The following is a 6379-nucleotide window of genomic DNA, read 5'->3' as shown; positions in this document are numbered from 1 at the left end:
ACAAAGGATTGAAAGACGGCTGGAGCATTTTTCAACCCATACGGCATGACGAGGTACTCATAATGGCCTGATGTGGTACTAAAGGCGGTTTTCCACTCATCTCCCTTCTTGATACGCACCAGGTTATACGCGCTCCTGAGATCCAATTTTGTGAAGAGCTGTGCTCCGTGAAATGATTCCACCGCCGTAGCGATAAGAGGTAGTGGGTAACTAAACCCCACCGTGATCGCGTTTAGACCTCTATAATCAATGCACGGACGCAGACCTCCCTCCTTTTTCTTCACAAAAAAGAAACTCGAGGAAGCGGGTGAGATGGAGGGCCGAATGTACCCCTGTCCCAAGGATTCCGTGACGTATGTTTCCATAGCCACCGTCTCCTCTTGTGACAAGGGGTACACGTGACTCCTGGGAAGCGTAGCGTTAACCTGGAGATCTATCGCACAATCCCCTTGTCGATGAGGTGGTAATTTAGTCGCTCTCTTTTTACAAAAAGCGATCGCCAAATCGGCGTATTCAGGGGGAATGCGCACGGTGGACACCTGGTCTGGACTCTCCACCGACGTGGCACCTATGGAAACTCCTAGACACCTCCCTGAACACTCCTCCGACCACCCCTGGAGAACCCCCTGTTTCCATGAAATGAGGGGATTGTGACCAGCCAGCCAGGGGACCCCCAGCACCACCGGAAACGCAGGTGAATCAATAAGGAAAAAGTTAATGCTTTCCTTATGACTCCCCAGCGTTACCATGTCCAGCGGCACCGTAGACTCCCTGACTAGCCCTGACCCTAATGGTCGGCTATCTAAGGAGTGCACGGGGAAGGGGGAATCTATCGGCACCCGTGGAATGCCCAGCTTAATGGCAAGTCCACGGTCCATAAAGTTCCCAGCTGCGCCCGAATCGACTAGCGCCCTATGCTGGGAAGAGGGAAAAAAGTTAGAAAATAAAACAGGCAAAAACACATGACCAACAGGGGGTTCTGGGCGAGTCTGGTGCTGACTCACCTGAGGTGACCGAGAAGTGTTCTGCCTGCCTTCTCGACTCCCAGACTGGCTCCTCCAGCACCGGTCGGCCGTGTGTCCTCTCCGACCACAGCTGGTGCAGGAGAAGCCACCTCCTCCGGTGCCCCTTGACACGGCCCCCCCCCACCTCCATAGGGGTAGGGGCGGGGGTGCCCGGGGGTGGAACGGGCAGGACCCTCTCCGAACGCCCGCGGGCAGCCAGCAAATTGTCCAACCGTATGGACATATCAATCAGTTCGTCCAGGGACAGATTGGTGTCCCTACAGGCTAGCTCCCTGCGGACGTCCGCCCGGAGACTACACCTGTAGTGGTCTATGAGGGCCCTGTCATTCCACCCCGCTCCAGCAGCCAAGGTCCTAAACTCCAGCGCGAAGTCTTGAGCGCTCCTCGTCTCCTGCCTGAGGTGGAACAGCCGTTCACCCGCCGCTCTACCTTCGGGGGGGTGGTCGAAAACAGCCCGAAAGCGGCGGGTGAACTCTGGGTAGTGGTCCCTCGCCGAGTCCGGAGCGTTCCAGACCGCATTAGCCCACTCCAGAGCTCGGCCCGTCAGGCAGGAAACGAGGGCACTCACGCTCTCCTCTCCTGTAGGAGCAGGCCTGACGGTGGCCAGGTACAGCTCTAACTGGAGAAGAAACCCCTTGCACCCAGCCGCCGTCCCATCGTACTCCCTCGGGAGTGCCAGGCGAAGCGCGCCAGAGCCAGACGTCGTAGGAGGAGGAGATGGTTGTATCGGGGGGGGTGTAGGTGGAGAGAGGATACCACTCCTCTCCCATCGGTCCATCCTCTCCATCACCTGGTCCATGGCGGATCCGATGCGATGCAGGACCGATGTATTATGAAGGACACGTTCCTCCATCGAGGGTAGTGGAGTGCCCGCTGCTCCCGCTGATTCCATGCTCTTAGTGGTGCGGGATTCTGTAACGGCTTGTCTGTGGTGTGGCGGAAAGAAGCGCAGGAAGCAGCGAACACGGTGTGGTAATTTTAATTAACCACAACGTACAAAATTAAAGGGCTCCCAACAACAGGGAAAAATACAGCAACACAAGCACAGTCGAGCAAACTAATGTCGACACACAGAAAGACAATCCCGCACAATAGGAAGCGGGCCAGCTGAACTAAATAGCCCTCCTAATGACTAACTCAGGGCAGGTGAGAAAACATAAAAAAAAGGGAAAAACAAAAAGGGAATCGGTGGCAGCTAATAGGCCGGTGACGACGACCGCCGAGCGCCACCCGAGCAGGAGGGGGCGCCACCGTCGGTAGGACTCGTGACAGAGACTCACTTAGATCATTCTTATAGCAGCAATACAAGGATATATAGTGCCTTCAGAAAGTATTCACACCCCTTGACTTTTTCCACATTTTGTTGTGTTACAGCCTGAATTTAAAATGGACTAACTTGAGATTTTTTTTGTCACTGGCCTACACACAATAACCCATAATGTCAAAGTGGAATTATGTTTTTAAAATGTTTTACAAATAAAAAATGTAAAGCTGAAATGTCTTGAGTCAATAAGTAAGTATTCAACCCCTTTGTTATGGCAAGCTTAAATAAGTTCAGTGGTAAACATTTGCTATGTATGCAATAATAGTGTTAAACATGATTTTTGAATGACTACCTCATCTCTGTACACCACACATACAATTATCTGTAAGGTCCCTCAGTCGAGCAGGGAATTTCAAACAGGTTCAACTACAAAGACCAGGGAGGTTTTCCAATGCCTCAAAAAGAAGGGCACATATTGGTAGATGGGTAAAAATAAAGCAGACATTGAATATCCCTTTGAGCATGGCGAAATTATTATTTATAATGTAGGTGGTGTATACAATACACCCAGTCACTACAAATAGAGAGGTGTCCTTCCTAACTCAGGTGCCAGAGAGGAAGGAAACCGCTCAGGTATTTCACCATGGTGACTTTAAAACAGTTACAGAGTTTAAAGGCTGTGATAGAAGAAAATGGAGGATGGATCAACAACATTGTATTTTGTCAATGACTTTGTCATTTTGGGGTATTGCGTGTAGATAGGTGAGAGAAACAATCTATTTAATCCATTTTGAATTCAGGTTTTAACCAAACAAAATGTGGAATAAGTCAAGGGGTATGAATACTTTCTGAAGGCGCTGTAACATCTACAGAAGAGACAGGAATGCCTATGGGGGAGGTGTTGTATGGGATGCAAACGAGACTATTTTTCAGTCTGATCAACTATAGGCTACTAATAAGAGCAGCTGCATACAGCCTATGTGCACTGTCCATCTGGTCAAGGTAAACTAATTGGTAACGTTATGTATTTATAGTCCATTTGTGTGTCAGGAGAAAATGTGAATGTGATCAAATTTTGTTTATATTCAGAATTGGGCTGGCTAGGCTGCCTATATGTTTTTAATCCAAAATGATTAACTGGAATTAATGAGTCAACATAATAGTGATGACAGATGTGAGTAAATGTTTTGTAAGGCCTACAGTTGCATAGGCCTGCATGATGCAAGCATGCATAAAGCTAGCTCAGCCCTGTGAGTTCTATTGTCTATCAGTTGTTGTCTATGTGTCTGGGTAGAGGAAATCCCCTCCTAATCTAGTCTAAATATAATTTATATGAACAAATATAAGGTAGCTGCAGTTTGACAGGGTTTTTTTTCAGAGGTTTTTAAAAATCATATATATCATCCCCATATAAAACCTTCTTACAACTGATTAATCATTGTCATTCCTTGTAAGGTCCAGAGTTTTCCTAGTTAGGTTAACATATAAGGAAAAACTCCAGGTCCCAGGGGGTAAAAATTGCCCCACCGCTCTGGGACCTATGGTGGCACCAGTCTGCTTGCAGTTGTCAGCAATCGTCAGGTATGTGGATGATCAGGGCTTTATTCAGGAACGTTTCTTGGGATAGATTGATGTGTCAAGTGGGCGAGATGTGCAGTCTGTGTTTGACTTTATGAACTTCAAGATGTCTGAGTTTAAGTTGATAGAGAGACTCGTTGTCCAAAACCTACGATGGCGCAGCTGTAATGGAATGTATCTGCTATTTGTATTTACAGCTAAGTCCCCTTCTGTTCCCTGATTAAGAGGTGATGACTACTCCACTCCACTACCTTCGTCAACTTTCTCCTGACATGAACTGAAGCCACTTCTCATGTGTCCGCTCATCCATTGGCACATTGAATGTTTCCCCTCCAAGTACTGTGTGTACCCCTATCAATTTTCTCTTATTACACAATCACAATATTACACATCAATGTAATCAAACTGTGTAGTGTGTTTTGTTATTGTTTTTTGTCTTCCCAGTCAAATCCTGTCTTGCACTGGTCAAGCCTCTGAACACCTCAACTCATACCTTCATTCAATCACTGCTGTGATCACTTTCCAACACGTTGCAAGTAGCCCTCATTCCCATTCCCCATAATATTGTACTATAAATGTATTTTTAAATGATTTAGGTTAAAATAGTAAGTCTTTGACGATTTTTGAAACACACTTTGTTGTCTCCGTGCGTTCCGCGCCTATACTGTGGGTCTCCCATCCTCCTCAATTGTTCAGGGCACCAGCCTCCACTGGTGTTGCTGTCTATATTCAGAGCCATATCCCCTGTAATGCTTAGAGAAAATCTTACGTCAAGTGTTATTGAAGTGTTGTGATTGCAGGTTCACCTGCCTCATCTAAAGCCTATTCTTTTAGGGTGTTGCTATAGGTTGCTATAGGTGCTAACAGTCCGTATTTGTTCTATTCTAATAAGTGTGAAATGCTTGATAGTGTATGTGATGTAAACAGAGAGGTGTACTTTCTTGGGGACCTGAATATTGACCGTTTTTCATCAAGCTCTCTACTCAAGAGGAAGCTTCTCATTGTAACCAATACCTGTAATCTGGCTCAGGTTATTAATCAACCTAACAGGCTGTTTACAAACACTACAGGAACTATATCATCCACATGTATTGATAAAAATTTGACTAATACTGTTGAACTTTGTTCTAAAGCTGTATCCGTACCCATTGGATGCAGTGATTACAATATAGTGGCTATATCCAGGAAAGCCAAGGTCCCAAAAGCTGGGCCTAAAATATTTATCTGTGGATGATGTTAAAAATATCTGATATGATTTAAAAGGAGCATCCAGTCGCTGCACTTGATACATTTATTAAATTGCTTCTTCCAATAATGATAAACATGCACCTGTTAAGAAACTGACTGTTAGATTTGTTAAAGCTCGATGGATTGATGAAGAATTGAAAAATGGAATGGTTGAAAGAGATGGGGCAAAAGGAGTGGCTAATAAGTCTGTCTGCATATCTGACTGGCTGACTTACTACCAATTGAAAAATTATGTGACTGAACTCAACAAAAAAAAGAAGAAACTGTATTATGAAACTGTATTATCTGGATAATATGTGTGAAATGCTTGATAACGTATGTGATATCAACAGAGAAGTATATTTTCTGGGTGATTTAAATATTGACTGGCTATCATCAAGCTGCCCCTCAAGAAAAAACGTCAAACTGTAACCAGTGCTTGCAACCTGTTCAGGTTTTCAGTCAACCTACCAGGGTAGTCACAAACAGCACAGGAATTAAATCATGAACATTTATTGATCACATCTTTACTAACGCTGCAGAAATTTGCTTTAAAGCAGTATCTAAATCCATAGGATGTAGTGATCACAATATAATAGCCATATCTAGGAAAGCCAAAGTTCCAAAGGCTGGGCCTAATATAGCATATAAGAGGTCATACAATAAGTTTTGTAGTGATTCATATGTTGATGATGTAAAGAATATTTGCTGGTCTGTGGTGTGTAATGAGGAGCAACCAGACGCTGCACTTGACATATTTATAAAATGACTTATTCCAGTTACTAATAAGCACACACCCATTAAGAAAATGACTGTAAAAACTGTTAAATCCTCTTGGATTGATGAGAAATTGAAAAATTTGATGGTTGAGAGGGATGAGGCAAAAGATCTGGCAAATAAGACTGCCCAACTGATTGGTGAACGTACTGCAAATGAAGAAATCATGTGACTAAACTAAATTAAAAAAAAAAAACTATACTATGAAACAAAGATAAATTATATAAAGAATGATAGTAAAAAGCTTTGGGGCACCTTAAATGACATTTTGGGAAAAAAGCCAACTCGGCTCCATTATTCATTGAATCAGATGGCTCATTCATCATAAAGCCCACTGATATTGCCAACTACTTTAATTACTTTTTCAATTGCAAGATAAGCAAACTTAGGGATGACATGCCAGCAACAAACACTGACACTACACATCCAAGTATATTGGACCAAATTATGAAAGACAAGAATTGTACTTTTGAATTCTGTAAAGTCAGTGTGGAAGAGGTGAAAAAAG

This window comes from Salmo trutta, chromosome 3, assembly GCF_901001165.1.
Source record: "Salmo trutta chromosome 3, fSalTru1.1, whole genome shotgun sequence".
NCBI lineage: Eukaryota > Metazoa > Chordata > Actinopteri > Salmoniformes > Salmonidae > Salmo > Salmo trutta.
The sequence above is the reverse complement of the archived record's forward strand: the minus strand, read 5'-3'. Positions refer to the sequence as shown.